The sequence below is a fragment of the Cavia porcellus genome, unplaced genomic scaffold, assembly GCF_034190915.1.
Source record: "Cavia porcellus strain 051 isolate PalLab524CR breed Dunkin Hartley unplaced genomic scaffold, mCavPor4.1 scaffold_27, whole genome shotgun sequence".
NCBI classification, from domain to species: Eukaryota; Metazoa; Chordata; class Mammalia; order Rodentia; family Caviidae; genus Cavia; species Cavia porcellus.
The window spans coordinates 25,618,205-25,636,782 of NW_026947510.1; the positions used below are offsets into that span (position 1 = coordinate 25,618,205).

General features: G+C 37.8%; 1 pseudogene; it reads right to left on the reverse strand.

The window, feature by feature from the left end:
- Positions 1–5,447: 5,447 nt before the first annotated feature.
- Positions 5,448–18,578, reverse strand: part of LOC100727734 (aldo-keto reductase family 1 member C23-like protein) — a 73,564-nt pseudogene continuing 60,433 nt past the window's right edge.

An 18,578-nucleotide genomic window follows, 5' to 3' on the forward strand; every position in this document is an offset into this window, starting at 1 on the left:
GAAAGCCACAGAGCACTGTGTTCCAGAATGCTGGTGACTACACCAGGTTCTTTTTTTTTTTTAATTTTAATTAAAAGGAAAAAGAGAAAAACACAAAACAAAACAAAGCGGTGTAAGGGTACACGTAGTACAGAACTACAAACAAAAAAAAAAAAGTAAGAAATCACCTGTTAATAGATTACATATTATCATCTTAGAAATAGTTGCTCAAATCACAGTTTCAAAGAATACAAAGTGGACATTCAAACAGGGAGACTGCAAACAGCTGTGTTCAATGATCCAAAAACATTAATATAGTCAGCTATTTAACACCCCTAAACACACTTGCTGTTATATCCGTTAGAGCTCTTCCCCCCCCCTCTTTTTTACAACAAAATTTACACATTTTGGATTTTATTATTTCTTAGTTCTTATTACTTTTTTGGGGGGGAGAGAATAAAGTCAAATATGGCAAAACAAAGCTGTCAGTCAAAACCAAGGATAGACACAGCACATGATGTAAAACAGAGTACAAGGTTATCAACAGTGGTTATCAACGATGTCTCTTGTTTCCTTAAAAAGAATTGTCTATCTCATTAGATATTATAAAGTTGAACAAAACAGTAGAGAACAAGACCAATAAAATTTAGGCATTGTAAACATTACAGGATTTCCAAAGGAGACAATAGTCAAACCAGAATGGGCATCTTAGTGAATCTTATTGCCTTCAAAGTAGTTGCCTATACCCTCAAACTTGATACTATCATACAGAATGGAACAGAGTCTAATCAGTCAAAACAAAATCGTGGGAGTATTACAGGACTTCAAAAAAAGTTAATAGGAAATCAAAAAAAGTTACTATTATATATCCTGCTAATTTTTTAAATTTTTCCCCTTAATTAAAACAAACATAAGAACTAACTAAAAAAATTTTTTAAAGAATAAGGGAGAGATTGAGATAAAACAGGACATAACAATATAACAATACAGATCAAAGCATCACTGTTTCAGCAACCTAGTGCTTCACCACCAAATAACCCGACTTAATAGTAGTTACCATAGTGTCTGTCTTTTTCCTTGAAATATTTGGATAAAACTTCATATACTATAGCTTCAAATATTTCTGTATCAAGAAGCCCAGAATAAAGCCTTTCCAATTAATAAGTGAAAACTTTATAAGGCTTCAAGGCCACATAATGGAGAATCATGATTACCACATATTTTTATATATTTGAATCATTACTTACATTAGGGAAACTATTCGGTATTCACACATGCGAGATTGATTTATTTCACTTATGAGTATGATCTCAAGCAGCGCCCATTTATTGATAAATATCTCAATGTGATCCTTCTTTATAGCTGAGTAATACTCCATTGTATAGAAATACCACAACTTTTTTATCCATTCCTCAGTTGATGGACACTTGGGTTGTTTCCAAGATCTGGTGATTACAAATTGTGCTGCTATAAACATAGGTGCACATATATCACTGTGGTATGATGCTTTCAGTTCTTCTGGGAATATGCCTAGAAGTAGAATAGCTGGAATAAATGGGATTGCCAATCCCAACTTTTTGAGAAATCTCCAGACAGACCTCCACAAAGGCTATACCAGTCTACACTCCCACCAACAGTGCAGGAGAGTTCCTTTTTCCCCACAGCCTCTCCAGCATTTGTTGTTGTTGGTTTTCTTGATCCTGGCCATTCTTTCAGGAGTGAGATGGTATCTCAGTGTGGTTTTAATTTGCATTTCTCTAATGACCAATGATGAACATTTTTTCATGTATTTATTTGCCATTTGCATTTCTTCATCTGAGAAGTGCGTATTCATCTCAGATGCCCATTTTTGGATTGGATCTTTGAATTTCGGAGGTCTGAGTTTCTTTAATTCTTTATATGTTTTAGACAAGAGTCCCTTGTCTGAGAGAGAGTTCACTAAAATCTTTTCCCAGTTTGAGGGTTTTCTTTTCACTATGCTGGAGATTTCTTTTGACATGCAGAAACTTTTTAATAAGAAGTGGTCCCAGTTATTGATTCTGGGAAGTATTTCCATTGCGGTTTGAGTCCTGTTCATGAATTCTCTAACCTACACCTATGTCTCCAAGGTTTCTACCCAATTTGTCTTCCAATAGATTTAGGGTTTCTGTTTTAATATTCAGATATTTGACCCATTTAGATTTTAATTTAGTACATGGTGATAGACATGGGTCTAGCTTTAGTTTTCGGCAAATGGAGAGCCAGTTTTTCCAGCACCATTTATTAAAGAGACTGTCGTTCTTCCAGTGAACCTGGTTGGCTCCTTTATCAAAGATAAGGTGGTTGAGTGTGTTTGTAGTTGTGGTTGTATCTTCTAATCTATTCCATTGATCTTCGGCTCTGTTTTGATTCCAATACCATGTTGATTTTACTACTGTTGCTTTGTAGTATAACTTCAAGTCAGGGATTGTGATGCCTCCTGCTTTGTCTTTGCTGCTTAGAATTACCTTTGTGATTCTAAGTCTCTTCTGGTTCCAGATGAAATTTAGGAGTGATTTCTCTATATCTATAAGGTATGTTGATGGTATTTCTATTGGGATTGCATTGAATCTGTATAACAGTTTTGGGAGAATAGCCATCTTCACAATGTTTGTTCTTCCTATCCATGAGCAAGGGGTGTCTTTCAATTTTCTGAGATCATCCTCAATTTCCTTTTTCAGTGTATTATAATTTTCACTGTATAAGTCTTTCACTTCTTTCATAAGAGTAATTCCTAAATATTTCATTTTTTTGCTTGCTAATGTGAAGAATACAGTTTCTCTTATTTCCCTCTCTGTGATTTTGTTGTTCGTGTATAGGAATGCTATTGATTTCTGAGTATTGATTTTGTATCCAGCCACATTACTGAATTTATTTATTGTATCTAAGAGTCTTTCAATGGAGTTTAGGGGGTCTTCTATGTAGAGTATCATGTCATCTGCAAACAATGATAATTTAACTTCTTCTTTTCCTATCTTTACCCCTTTTATTTCTCTTTCTTGCCTAATTGCTCCGGCTAGTACTTCCAGTACTATATTAAATAGGAGTGGTGATAAAGGACATCCTTGTCTTGTGCCTGATTTTAAAGTTAAGGCTTTCAATTTTTGGCCATTTAGTATGATGTTGGCTGTTGGTTTGTCATAAATGGCCTTTATTATATTGAGGTAAATACCATCTATTCCAATTTCCTGTAAAGTTCTTATCATTAATAAATGTTGGACCTTATCGAAGGCTTTTTCTGCATCTATAGAAATGATCATGTGATTCTTATTTTTGGCTTTATTGATATGGTGGATTACATTTATTGATTTGCGTATGTTGAACCATCCTTGCATTCTGGGATGAATCCCACTTGGTCATGGTGTCTAATCTTCTTGATGATTTGCTGCATCCTATTTGCCAATATTTTATTGAGGATTTTTGCATCTGTGTTCATTAGGGAGATCAGTCTATAGTTCTCCTTTTTAGTTGGGTCTTTCTCAGGTCTTGGTACTAGAGTAATATTTGCTTCCAGGAATGACTTAGGAAAGGTTGCTTCCCTTTTGATTTCATTGAATAGTTTGAGGAGTGTCGGCATTAGGTCTTCTTTGTATTTCTTGTAGAATTCTGCAGTGAATCCATCTGGGCCTGGGCTCTTCTTCGTGGGTAAGGACTTAATTACATTTTCAATTTCATTAACAGAGATTGGGTTATTCAACAGTTTTACATCTCTTGATCTAGCTTTGGTACTTCATATGTTTCTAAGAGTCTGTCTATTTCTTCTATGTTACCAAACTTTTGAGAGTAGAGGTTTTCGAAATAGGTGTTGATGATCTTCTGTATTTCTATTGGGTCTGTAGTGATTTCACCTTTTTCATTTCTTATTGCATGAATTTGAGCTTTTTCTTCCCTTTTTTTAATAAGGTTGGCTAGGGGCTTATCGATTTTATTTATTCTTTCAAAGAATCAACTCTTTGATTCGTTGATTCTTTGGATTGTTTTCTTAGTCTCTATTGCATTGATTTCTGCTCTGATTTTTATAATTTCCTCTCTTCTTTTGGCTTTGGGCTTGGCTTGCTCTTCTTTTTCTAGCTGTTTGAGATGTAGCATCAAGTTGTTTATTTGTATTCGTTCTGTTTTCCTGATGTGGGAATTCAGTGCAATAAATTTTCCTCTCAGGGTGGCTTTCATTGCATCTCACAGATTCCGGTAAGTTGTATCTGCATTTTCATTTTCTTTTAGGTATTCTTTAATTTCTTCTTTAATTTCTTCTGTGACCCACTGATTACTCAAGAGTGTGTTATTCAGTTTACATGTGTTTGCGGGAGTTTTGCAGTATCTTTTATCATTAATTTCTAATTTCAGAGCGCTATGATCTGATAACATGCAAGGGATGATTTCAACTCTTTTGCATTTGTTTAAATATGTTCTGTGAGCTAATATATGGTCTATTTTAGAGAATGATCCATGTACTGCTGAGAAGAATATGTATTCTGATGTTGTTGGGTGCAACATTCTGTATATGTCTATCAAACCCATTTGTTCACAGGTGTGATTCAGTTCTGTTATTTCTTTGCTCATTTTCTGTCTGGTTGATCTATCCCTTGGGGTCAATGGTGTATTAAGGTCTCCTGTTACAATTGTTTTACTGATAATTTGAGTTTTCATTTCTGTTAATAATTGTTTTATATAACTGGGTGCTCTGGAGTTTGGTGCGTATATATTTAAGATAGTTATCTCTTCCTCTTGGAGTTTTCCCCTTACGAGTATGTAGTGACCTTCTTTGTCCTTTATGATCATTGTTGGTTTAAAGTTCACGTTGTCTGCAAACAGAATGGCTACTCCTGCCTTTTTTTGGATTCCTGCTGCATGAAGTATTGTTTTCCATCCTTTGACTTTCAGTCTGTGAGTATCCTTCTGGGTTAGATGGGTTTCCTGTAAACAACATATGGTTGGATTTTGTTTCTTGATCCATTCTGCTAGTCTGTTTCTTTTTGTTGGTGCATTGAGACCATTTACATTAATGGTTATTACTGTTAAATGCTGGTTTATTGTAGGGATGTTATCTCTCTGCTGTTGCATCTTTATCTTTCTGTTCTGTTCAATTATTTGCTTTGCTTAGTGGTTTTTTCCTTTGTGTATCTAAACTGTCTTTCAATATTTTTTGCAGGGTTGGTTTGGTGTTCATGAAGTTCTTCAGCTGTTCTTTGTCATGGAAGTATCGTATTTCACCATCAATTTTGAATGATAGTTTTGCAGGATATATCAGTCTAGGTTGGAAATCATTTTGCTTTAGGATCTGAATACTTCATTCCATGCTCTTCTTTACTTTATTGTTTGTGCTGAGAAGTCTGCTGTGATTCTGATAGGTTTTCCTTTATAAGTGATCTGTCTTTTCTCTCTGACAGCTTTTAATAATCTATTCTTGTGTTGGATTTCTGGGATGGTGATTATTATATGTCTGGGTGTAGTTTTATTTTGGTTATGACTATTTGGAGTTCTATATGCTTCACTGATCCTGATGTCAGTTTCTGATCTCATGCTTCGTAAATTTTCAGCTATTACTTCTCTAAATATCCTCTTGACATCCTTTATGTTGTCTCCTTCTTTTTCATTAATCCCTATCATTCTTATGTTATTCTTCTTTGCATCGTCTTGCAGTTGTTGAATTGTTGTTTCCTGATCCCTTGTTATTTTTAAAAGATCTTTCCTTTCCTGTTCACTAGCTGCAATCCTGTCTTCAAGGTCTGAAATTCTATCTTCACTTTCATTAAGGTGGTTTTTACAACTTTCAGTGGAGTTTTTTATTTCCTGTATATCTCTGTGCATCTGCATTATGTATTCTGTTTGTTTCTTATATTGCTCGTTTAGGGATTCTATCTTTTTGTTTAGTTCCTCCAATTTTTTATCTGTGTTTTCTTTAGATATATTCAGAATCTCTTTCATTTCTTTTATCATTTCTTGTTTTATCATTTCTTTAAAGCTTCCTGGAGTTGCTTGTCAATTTCAGTAGCTATTGTGTCCGATATTTGAGGTGGATGGCATATATTTTCTTCTATATACATTGCCCCTAGGGTTTCTTGAGATGGGCTGGAGGTTTGAGGTTGTAATTTGGTCTTTCGTTTTGTCATTTTCCTATATTTCTGTGTTTCAAGTGTTATTTGAAAGCTTCCTCAGGATCTGTTGAAAATCCCCTTCTATGTTTGCAGCTACTGAGACTCTGGCACCACGCTACCCCAAGCCACTGGGCCTGCAGAACCAATGGCCCTCCTCTGCCTGCTCATAACTCCGCAGTTCCAGACAAGCTGGGCCTCGGGGACACTGTGCGCCCACCTGCCCCTTGAAAGTTCCACTGCTCTCCAATCGCAGCCGGGTTAGGGTACTCACCACAGGCCACGTTGCCTCAGGAACCTGGGATCCCTCCCTGCTTGCTGAGATATCCACAGTCCTCCAGACACACGGAGAGGCTGATGCAGGTGCCCCAGATCCGCCCAGCCCCTCCTCTCTACACCAAGTTCTAAAGTGACAGTGGTTACACCAGGTTCCAGAATGGCCACAGCAGTGAGAGTTTGTTCCTAACAATCATGTTCACAGTGCTCAGCAATCCAGGTACTCAACCAAATTGGGAAAACCCTGGCTACTGCTCCAGTTGGCAGCAGACCCTGGCTTCATCTTTGTGGTGCTAGTTTAGGTACATGCAAAATGCAAGGGTTCTGAGGTTAAAAAGGCTTCCACCTATATTTCAGAATAAGGAGTAGGAAGTCAGGCAGTGCGCCCCTGAGAGGGCAATGTAGGAAGCTGTGAGTGTGAAGCCAAAAGTGCAGTGGAGACCCTAGAAATTGGAAAAGCCAGGAACATGCATCATCCAAAGACAGCTTCAAGGACTGAGAAGAGTAGGCCCAAGAGAGAAGCCATGAGAGCTACAGCCAGCAGAGGTGCTGTAGAGACACAGCCACACAAGACATTTGGCGCTCACAATTTACACAGCTTGCTTTGGATGTTTGGTAGCTTCACCAGTCTGGGGAGAGGCATAAATGAAACCACTAAAGGTATCTATAGTTACATGAACATATTTAAGATTGCCAAACTCAGGAATGTGGGTGACATCTATTTGCCATAATGCATTGGGGATAAGTTCTCTAGGATTAACCCCAAAGCGTGGAACTGGGAGGTGCACGGCACAAGAAGGACAATTTTTTACTCTCTGTCTGGCTTGCTCTCTGGTGATCTTGTGCATAAGATGGAGGGTTTGGGCACTGAGATGGTGTAATTGATGACTCTTTTGTGCTGAAGTGACATTGTCATCATGATCCCTGGAGCTAACATTAGCTAAAATACAAAGGAGAGCTTGCGGGCGAGTGGCCAGGTCTGCTGCATGACTACCATTGGCCAGAGGTCCTGGTAACCCAGAGTGAGCATGTAAATGTCCGATAAAAAAGGGCACGTTCTTTTTATAATAAGCACCTGTATTTGCCTAAACAGTTCTCCAGTGCTGGAGGCACTTTTGATTCGGCCAGCTGTTTCTACCAGGGGTACAGAGTGTACAATATAAGTGCTGTCAGTATATAAATTCACAGACTGATTGGGAAATGCTGAAAGGGCTGCAGCGACAGCATGCAACTCTGTGATCTGGGCTGATGTACTGTTTGTTTGGAAGGATACAGTTTCACCAGGCAAATATCCACTAGTTAACATTTGAGCAGTGACGATGATATTTGGGCTACCCATAATTAACCCCATTTGTGCCAATCTCTACCCCAAAGATTCATTGGTAATCCAGCTATAACATATGACTGTGTTGTGCCTTGATTTCCCTCTCTGTCCTTCCAGGTCAAAAGTTTTGAACTTCTTTCTGAGTTTTGGCTTTGACCTATGCCTTTTAAAGGAGTCAAAAGTCTTTCTTTCTTATAATAGTGACATCCATGGCTGTATCTATAAGGCCAGAGAATTTTTTACCATCCAGGCTGCAGTGGAAGCAATTCTTTTCCATTAATATCCCTTTTAGATTTGTATTCATTAGCCTAATGGTATCCTCTTTTACATCTAGGGCATAATCCTGGTGCCTTGGCTTTTGCATTGACATTGGAATCTCTATCTCTGGAGTGTTTTTTGCAGTTCTTTGCAAAATGACCAGTCTCTCCACAGGTAAAACACTTTTGTTTATGCTTTTGAGATAAGAGCTGTTTAACTGTAAACCCCTGCAAGGTGGCAGCCATAGCAAGGCCTTGCTGATAAGCAGTTCCAATGTCACAGCAAAGGCATATATATCCTGTTAGGTCTGTTTTATTTTTATGAGGTCTGATAGCAGCCTTGTAGGCGGTGTTGGCATTTTCAACAGCTAGCTGTTTAAAAAATCAATGACTGCATCAGCGTAGCCAAAGATTCTGTTAGCAGCAGTAATCAAATGATAGACAAATTCTGAAAAGAGTTCATCTTGGCCTTGCTTAATGCTAGTAAGAGAGGAGCTCATATTATCTTTTGCAGGCAGCTTTCTCCATGCTCGAGTAGCTGCAGTTTGAATTTGAGCAAAAAGTGCTGGATTAAACTCCTTTTGAGCCTCTCTGCATGTGTAGGCACTCTCCCCTATTAACATAGTAAGGTCCCACCCATTGCCGGCTTGTGTATTGCGCCTGGGAGTCTCTTTGCAATTTTCTATATGTTCTGATTTCCACAAAAGATAATCCCCACCCGACGAAGTCACCCAGGCCAATCCTTGCCAATCTGTAGGTGTGAGCCAGCCGTCAGCCAGAGAATCTGCAATAGCCAAATTGTAAGAGGCAGTAGCGCCCTATTGCGCCACTGCCATTTTTAACTCTCTCTGCTGTCTGAAATTAAAAGGAGTATAGTGGGGGATAACCTGGTCTTCCACGCCTGTTGTCTCAGTTACAGGGAAAGCATTTAAGTCTGATATAGGGTCAAGCCAAGAGTTAAATTTTGAAATCACATCCCTCAGGGGGTATCGCTGAATGGGAGAGGCCCCAGAGGGAATTTCGGGATTAGTTTTACTTTTCATTTTAAATTTAGCTGTTCTTAGTTTTTCTAATTGAGCTATCAAATTCTGATGCTCTTTTTCTAGTTTAACCTGTTGTTTTAAAAGTTCAGTTTTGTCTTTTAGCTCTTTACTAGGATCGGAAGCTGAAGCAGGGGCAGTACAGGACAGCGGAGGGAGCGCATTAGGGAGCGCATTAGAAAGCGTGTTAGAGACCTCGGAGGGCTTCCTCTGCACCGGCACCGGCTGCCTGCTGAGAGCGGGCTGCAGCTTACTAAGTCTGGAGGGGGTTGGGCGCTAGCATTTAGGGGGTTGCTTTGCTCCCGACATACAAGTTAGTCTATTAAATCTCAGTAAATGAAGGCCATTACTGGGACCGTTTCCGGTTCAAAGAGGTCACAGTAATCTTTAAGCGCTGTACCAACCTGTTTCCACTGTGGATGAAAAGTGCCCTGCATAAGGAACAAAGGGAAAAGCTCTTTTATAAAATCGAAGTATTGGCATAATTGTTCAATATTCACCTTAACTCCTTGTGTCGTTAAAAGTTTTACTAAATTTTCAACAAAAATCTCATGCTGGCTAATTTCTTGTCTCATAATCGCTGTTCACTTACTGAGGTTTAGCAGCATGGCAGGCTCCCACATACGTCCTCTATTTTCTTTTCCTTCTTCTATGTTGGGCCCACAAACAGCGTCCTCCATTCTTGGGCCCCACATTGGGGGCACCACTCGTCCTGGCCTGCAGGTAAGTCCACAGAGACCCTAGAGGGGGAGTGGGGATGAAAAGGAACAAGAGACACAAAGAGCAAAGACAAGATGAAGAATTCCTCTCGTTTATTCATGGAAGGAGTAACAAATATATAGGGTATTGAAGAGGAGGGATTTGGGTTCTGAGACATCAGCAGATAACTTAGCAACAGTGGCAGGACCATAGTTATAGGTCAATTCAAATTTCCCAGGCCCGAGCTCATAAGGCGGGCTGATTAACATAATTTAAAGTGGTACGGCCCACAGATGTTAAGGTGGTACAGCCTGCAGATATAAGGTGGCAGCCAATTACAGGGCTTCCCACAGACAATGATGTCCTTGATGATCCCACTTTTGGCTACACTCAGGCCCAGTTGAGCCTCCATTCTTTTTCCCTCTGCAGGGGAAATTCCAAACTCTAATGATCTCTGTTGTTCCAATTCTTATTATTGTAACTCTATACTATTAAAATAACAAAAAGTATTGCAAAAAATTTCTGTTATTATATATATATATATATATATATATATATATATAGAGAGAGAGAGAGAGAGAGAGAGAGAGAGAGATCACTGAGGTACCCTGAGGAAGAACCTTGACTATTCTGTTTATGAGAAAAAGGATCATTATAATCCAGTTAGGTGAATACATATTTTAAAAAATGTACATCCTGATTTAATGTAGTCATCCTATTTGTCTTGTCTGTTTGCTTGTGAATCTGTGTTTATAATAATTATCCTCAGGCATGGAGGACTACAAAACAAAGCTGAAAAGCAGCTGCCTAAGCAAATTTGCTTCAGTTTTCTCCTTACTGGGTGCCTTCTCTGGTCCCCATCCCCAGCCTAGAGGTCCTCAGCCCTCAAGATTAGGGAAAACATTATTGTTAGTAAACAATGTGACTTAAAGAAAAAGATCTGTGCAAAACCACAGTGGTTGTAACTCCCCTCTTGGCAACAACAATAAACACTAAACTCCAAGCTCAAGCCTGTGCCAGGTGAGTACAGGACAACGAACTGGGGTGAAACAAAATGCCAATTCTGTGGGAAAATACTACTGAAAAGGTAGATGATGGAGAAAAGTGCACATTATCAGATTGAGCTCGAGCTGGAGCCGGACCTAAGTTAGTGCAGACTGAGCCAGGATACAGCACCAGATGTTAGATTAAAAAGTCACTCTTGGATAATATAAAGCCTGCACTGTGTCCTGGTAGGTGGCCTGGCTCGAGACACCGTCAGAGATGGCAACCTTCATGGCAGGCAGTATGAAGGTGGCATCGAGGTGTAGAAGCAGCCTGACTCACTGAGAAACTTAACTCTGAAGCTTTGTGGTCTCATATGTCTATTTCATCAGTGTGCCTGAAACATTTCTCATAAACAACTTTGTAATAAATCTTAAATCACAATTGCAGGGTTAACTTGTTCTTTGCTACTTGCTGTTTCCCCTAAGATAATTTGCCATTTCCAAGCCATATAATTGTAAAGGTTTTTCAACCCTAGATAAAAAGTAACTCTTTCTTCTCTTTCTGCTTTGTGTGGAACTAACTTACTGTTCAAGTTTACCTAACAGTCTGTTAATGAGTCAGCTCTGTTTAAAATGCAACATCTGTGAGTTAAATCTGTGCTAGCAAATGTGCAAAGAGTATTTTTATATTCGAGCAACCTGTGGGACTGAGAGTGATAGAGGAGGGAGGCAACAGATACAGAAGCAGAGAAACAGAATAAAAATTTTAAAAATGCAAAAATTTGAGGTATAAAAATATGTGAGAAAGGGCTTTATATGGTAAAATTTTGTCCTATCAAAATGACTATACAGGGGAAGATGGTAAAGTAGTAACTCACAGAGAAAACAGCTATCCAACAAATACCATCTAGATGTGGGAATATGCCAGTATGAGGAAGACAAGAAGGAAGGAATTAGTTCCCCTGGCCCAGGAAGAGTCTGAAGTCTGAATTGAAGCCCACAGAGAGAGTGAAAAGAAAAACTTCAGTGAAGAAGGCAGCTGGGGGTGCCTTCACCTAGAGCCAGACTCGCTGCAGGAGGGGAGCCATTGGAACCTGGGGATGCACAGCCATGGTGACAGTAATGGCTGGTGACCCAGAGGCCTCTGCAGAGACATGCAGCAGTAGAGAGGAGCTGCAGACCTGGAGGACTGCACTGGCTGGCGGTGAGTGCAGAGATCCTCCTGCAGGAGAGAAAGATTAGCTCGGAGCCATTTTGGACTCAGGGCTGGATAAGCCCAGAACCGGAACTTCTGTAACTTCCTCTAGCATCTCTTAGCAGGGCACAGACCCAGGGGAACTGCTTGGACTGCGGGATTCCAGTGAGTCTGGTCTCAGGACAGGTCAGCTAAGGCCTACTACTCTGTCATAAAGCAGCAGCTGGCTTGCAGGGACAGAGTGGCAGGGTTCAGGATGCTGTCTCCACAGGCTGTCTACTAGTGAATCCAGAGACAATCCTGGAAGTGGATTATTTTTGTTGTTATTCTTTTATTTTACTTTTCTTCTTTTGTCATTTGTTTGTTTTATAGTTTGTTTTTTATTTCTCTTTCTCTCTCATTGGTAACCTCCTTGTGGGTGTGATTGTGTTCTGTTATTCCTTTTATCTTCTCCAGCTCTTTTTTTTTTCAGTCTTCTGCAACCATTTCCCCAAGGTGGTGGGATCCATTTTTGTCCTCCAACCTACTAGTGATCTCTTTCTCTGTTCCCACTTCTCTATTTCCTCCTTAATCCATTTTGAATCTTAACCCTTAAGGACAGTATTGACATATGAGGCACTCATATATTGCATATAATTGTTTTGCCTTCTGTTATATGGTCACAAATTCAGTTCATGCAGTTAAAAGTTGCAAATCATGGGTTGACTCAGTTTATTGTTTTATAGGCTGTGTTTTGTGCTATTGGTACCACTACAGCCAAAATTGACTTAAATGTTCTCAATAGCTCTTGGCCCTAATAATCCATGACTGAGATTGACTAGGGGGTCACTGAGAATACTGTGGCACAGTGCCAAAGAAGCAGAGACTGGGTCAGGTGAGCATAGCTTCTCCTCTCTCTAACAGACTCAGAACCCAAAACCCAGCTACACTTGGAAGACACCTCAGAGAACTGATCATCACCTGAGTGTCCTAAATACCACCAATAAAGCAACCAACCATAGACAACTAACAAGTATCACTCCAGGGATTAAACTAACAAAGAAAGAAATGACAAGACACAGCCTCAGACACCTAGTTCACCAAGGGTAATCTCAGGGGACAATGAGGCTGGAAAATGTGAAATCCCCCTGTCATGTCTCTGTGAAGTGATAACAAAACATTGAACGAGGCTCTGGAAAAGTGATGTCAGAAATGATCTCAGATAGTTACAGAGATTACTGAAATATACACCGTGCTTAGTGATGTTAGAGTAGACACAGACCAAAAAAAAAAAAAAAAAAAAAGGTAATCTTAAGCACATTAGGGAAGCACAACACAGGAAATAAATGGAATCCATAAAGCACATATCCAGGAGAATAAAAACTCCATTGAAAGTATTAGAAGCAGGTTAGGCCAATGTGGAGACAGTCTCAGACACTGAAGACAGGCTTACAGTTAGTGACCAGGAAAACAAAGATTTCTCAAAACTAGCAAGGGATCATGAGAAATAAATCCAGCAGCTAGTAGATGAGACAAAGAAGAATAACTTAAGATTAATTATAGTCAATGAACAAGCAGGAGATACCACAAATGACATTAAAAGAGGCTCACAGACTTCATGACAGAAAACTTTCCTAGTAGAGAAAAAGAATTTGACATGCAGATAAGTAAGGCATGGAGAACTCAAATTAACAACGATAAAAAAAATCTACATACAGGCATATCAAATAGTTGGGATTCCAGAAAATCCACACAAAAATAAAATCCTAATAACTGCTAGGGAAAAGAAACAAATCACTCATAAAAGAAAGTTCATAAGAGCTACAGCTGACTTCTCAGAACAAATTCTCAAGTCAAGGAGAGCGTGGAGTGAAGCACTTCACGTTCTAAATTAAAACAGCTTTCAAGCCACATTGATGTATTCCTTAAAACTGACTTTCAAATTTGATGGAGAAATAAGATACTTCCATAACAAAGAACATCCAAGGAAATGTATGACTTCCAAACCAGCAGTCCAATATGTTCTGAAGCACATTCTAGAAAACAATAATAAAAACTACAACTTAATGAACACCAACAGAAGGAATCTACCGGGAAAGGCATACAATTAGGGAGAGGGGGGGGGAGGAGTGAGGAGCCAATAATAGCACAATAACATAACAAGGATAATACACATCAGTTTTAACCATTAATGATAATGGTCTCAGTTCTTTAGTCAAAAGACACAGATTAGCAGAATGGACTAAGAAGCAAGATCCAACAATATGCTGTATATGAGAAACACATTTAACTCAAAAAGGAATTCATAGACTGAAAATCAAAGGATGGAAAACAATACTCCATGCAACAAAAATTCAGAAAAAAGCAGAGTCTTCTGCTATTCTATTTTCAGATAAAGTGAATTTCAAGCCAAGACTAATTAAGAGAGATAATGAAGATCACTGTATCTGAGTAAAGGGAACAATCCAAAAGGAAGAGATAACAATCACAAATATGTATGCAACAAATATCAGTGCACCAAGTTGTAAAAAATAATTATTAATGAACATTAAAAAATCAAATAAGCCTAATACAATTGTAAATCAGGAAAACAGAGCAAGCTCATATAAACAACTTAATGTTGAACCTCAAACTTCTAAGAAAAAGAAGAGCAGGCTAAACCATGAACTCGTACAAGGCAGAAAATTATAAGGATTAGGGCAGAAAGTAACACACTAGAGACTAACAAAATAATAAAAAGAATCAATGAATTGAAGAATTGCTTTTTTGAAAGATTAAATACCCTCAAATCCATGCAATCAGGAATTAAAATGGTGAAATCACAACAGACTGTAGAAATCCAGAAAATCATCTATACCTACTTTGAAAACTGTTTCTAATAAGATAAAAAAATATGTAATTAAGTCCTTACCTAGAAAGAAGACCCTGACCCACATGGATTCACTGTGGAATTCTACAAGTAATTCAAGGAAAACTTAATGCCAACACTCCTCAAACTCTTTAATGAAATCAAAAGGGAAGCAATTCTTCTTTGTAAGTCATTCCTGGAAGCAAATATTACTTTAGTATCAAAAATTGAGAAAGAAACTACTAAAAAAGCGAACTATAGGCCAATCTCCCTAGTGAACACAGATTCAAAAATCCTCAATAAAATATTGGCAAACAGGATGCAGAAAAACATCAAGAAGATTATACACTATGACCAAGTGGGATTCATCCCAGGTATGCAGGGATGTTTCAACATATGTAAATCAATAAATGCAATCCACCATATCAATAGAGATATTTATATAGATGCAGAAAAAGCTTTTGATAAGGTCCAATGTTCATTCATGCTAAGAACCTTACAACAAAGTTGGAATAGATGGCCTTTACCTCAATATAATAAAGGCTGTCTATGAGAAACCAACAGCCAGCATCATATTAAATGGCCAAAACCAGAAGGCCTTTACCAAAAAATCAGGCACAAGACCAGGATGTCCCTTATCACCACTCCTATTCAGCATAGAGCTGGAAATAGTAGCCAGAGCAATTAACCAAGAGAGAAAAATAAAAGGGGTAAAGACTGGAAAAGAGGATGTTAAATTATCATTATTTGCAGATAATACATAAAAGACCTCCAAAACGCCATTGAAAGACTCCTAGATATAATGAATAAATTCAGCAATGTACTTGGATACAAAATCAATATTCAAAAATTAATAGCATTTCTATACACTAACAACAGAATCACTGAGAGTGAAATAAGAGAAGTCACAGCCTTCACACTAGCATCCAAAAAAATGAAATACTTAGGAATTATTCTCATGAAAGAAGTAAAAGATCTATATAGAGAAAATTATAATACACTGAAAAAAGAAATTGAAGAGGATCTCTGAAAATGCACAGAAATCACATGTTCATGGATAGGAAGACTAAGTATTGTGAAAATGTCCATTCTCCCAAAACTGTTATACAGATTCAGTGCAATCCCAATAAAAATACCAAACCTCACAGATCTAGAGAAATCACTCCTAAAATTAATCTGGATCCAAAAGAGACCTAGAATAGCAAAGGCAAAAGCAAGGCAGGAGGCATCACAATCCCTGATTTGAAGTTATATTACAAAGCGTCTGTAATACAATCAACATGGTACTAGAATAAAAACAGAGCTGAAGATCAATAGAATAGATTAGAAGATACAACCACAATCACAAACACACTCAACTACCTTATCTTTGATTAAGGAACCCAAATATGTTCACTGGAAGAACGACACTGTCTTTAATATATGGTGCTTAAAATACTGGCTCTCCATATGCTGAAAGCTAAAACTAGATCCATGCCTATCACTATGTACTAAACTAAAATCTAAGTGTATCAAAGATCTAAATATTAAAACAGAAACACTAAATCTGTTGAAGACAAATTAGGTAAAAATCTTGAAGACATATAGAGTTAGGTTGACAATTCATGAACAGGAATCAAGCTGCATGCGAAATACTTCCCAGAATCAACAACTGCAATCATGTTTTGTTAAAAAGTTTTTGCATGTCAAAAGAAATGTCCAGTATAGTTAAAAGAAAACCCACAGACTAGGAAAAAATCGTAGTGAACTCTCCCTCAGACAAAGGACTTCTGTCTAAAATATATAAACAATTAAATAAAAATCAGGCCCCCACAATTCAAAGACCCAATCTGAGATGAATTCACAGTTCTCAGATGAAGCAATACAAATGGAAAATAAATACATAAAAAAGTTCATCATCATTCCTCATTAGAGAAATGGAAATTAAAACGACACTGAGATTCCATCTCACTCCTCAAAGAATGGCCAGGATCAAGAAAACTACCAACAACAAATGCTGGAGAAGCTATGTGGAAAAGGGAACTCTCTTGCACTGTTGGTGAGAGTGTAGGCTGATGCAACCACTGTGGAGGTCAGTCTGGAGTTTCCTCAAAAACCTGCGATTGGAAGTCCCATTCGAACTAGCTATTCCACTTCTAGGCATATTCTCAGAAGAACTGAAAACCTCATACCACAGTGATATATGTGTACCCATATTTATAGCAGCACAATTTGTAATAGCCAGATATTGGAAACAACCTAAGGGCCCACAACTGAGGAGTGGATAAAAAAAGTTGTGGTATTTTTATTCAATGGAGTAATACTCAGCTATAAAGCATGACCACATTGAGATATTTATAAATAAATGGATGCAGCTTGAGACCATACTCATAAGCGAAATACATCAAACTCACATATATAAATACCGAATAGTTTCCCTAGTGTAAGAAATGGTAAGTATACATAAAAATATGTGGTAATCATGATTCCCCATTATATTGCTTTAGAACCTTACAATGTTTTCATTCATTATTTGGAATGGTTTTATTGTGAGTTGGTTGATTTTATGGTCTCTGATTATATGAACACTTATTTTGAAGAAAACAAGACATTATAATAGCTAGTGCTGATTTAATATCAGCTTGTTTTGAAGTCCTCCAAGCTTTTTTGTTCTTCTGTCTCCATCAGTTTTATTATGTTCTATCTTATTGAATTTTATTATACATGATAGTATAAACAAAATGTTTTATGTAGAAGGAGATAATATAGTAAACATTGTTCATTTTCTGTTATTTGATTCTGAATACCCTTAATACTTTCATTTTCTTGAAGGGTTTCATATTGTCTTGTTATGTTTGATACCATAGTATATGAAGGTATACTCAAATATTTCAAGGAAAGAGACACTGTGGTAGCTACTGTTATGTTGGGTTGTCTTGTGGTGAAACACTATGTTGCTCAAATTGTTCTGTTTTGACCTGTGTTGTTATGTCTTTTTTATCTTAATCTTTTTTAAATAAAAAAGAAATACAAACAAGTAAATACATGAAAAAATGTTCAACAGTGCTGGTCATCTGAGAGATGCAAATTAAAGCAACCCTGAGATGTACCTCACCCCAGAGAGAATGGCTAATATGAAGAAATCAACCAATAATAAATTCTGGAGAGGCTGTGATGAAAATGGAACCCTTCTCCACTGTTTGTGGGAGCGTAGACTGGTGCAACTATTGTGGAAATCAGTGTGGAGATTTGTCAAAAACCTAGGATTGGAGGTCCCATTTGACCCAGTTATCTCCTTTGTGGGTATCTCCTCAAAAGAATTAAAAATATCATACCACAACAATGTATGTGCACACATGTTTATAGCAGCACAGTTTATAATTGCCAGATCTTGAAAAGAACCTAAATTCCCATCAACTGAGGAATGGAAAAAAAAAGGTGTGGTATTTCTATACACCCAAGTACTATTCAGCCATAAAGAATGATAAACTGGCCCTTTTATAGATAAATAAGTGCACCTTGAAAATATACTTATTAGTGAAATAAATAAGACATGCATATGTAACCATCACAATTGTTTCATTAGTTTGACAAGTTGAAAGAGAAAACATGTATATGTGTATATATATGTATATTAAAAATAGTTAAGATAGTTTAAAAAAAGAAGCACACTGGCCTCCTTTGTCATCCACATGGCCTGTTCAGAAGCAAATTCAATGCCTCTGTTTACAGAACACCTCTGCAGGTTCTGGCTTGCCTCCTATACTTCTTCCCAGTCTTTTATTCCCAGAGAGATGACCAAAGCAACAAATCACAAAACATCTGCTTTTACTTTAACCCACTGTGAGCCGTTTTGCATTGACTTTTGGATGCCTTAAGGAATTTTTGATGTGCCATAAGGTTTGG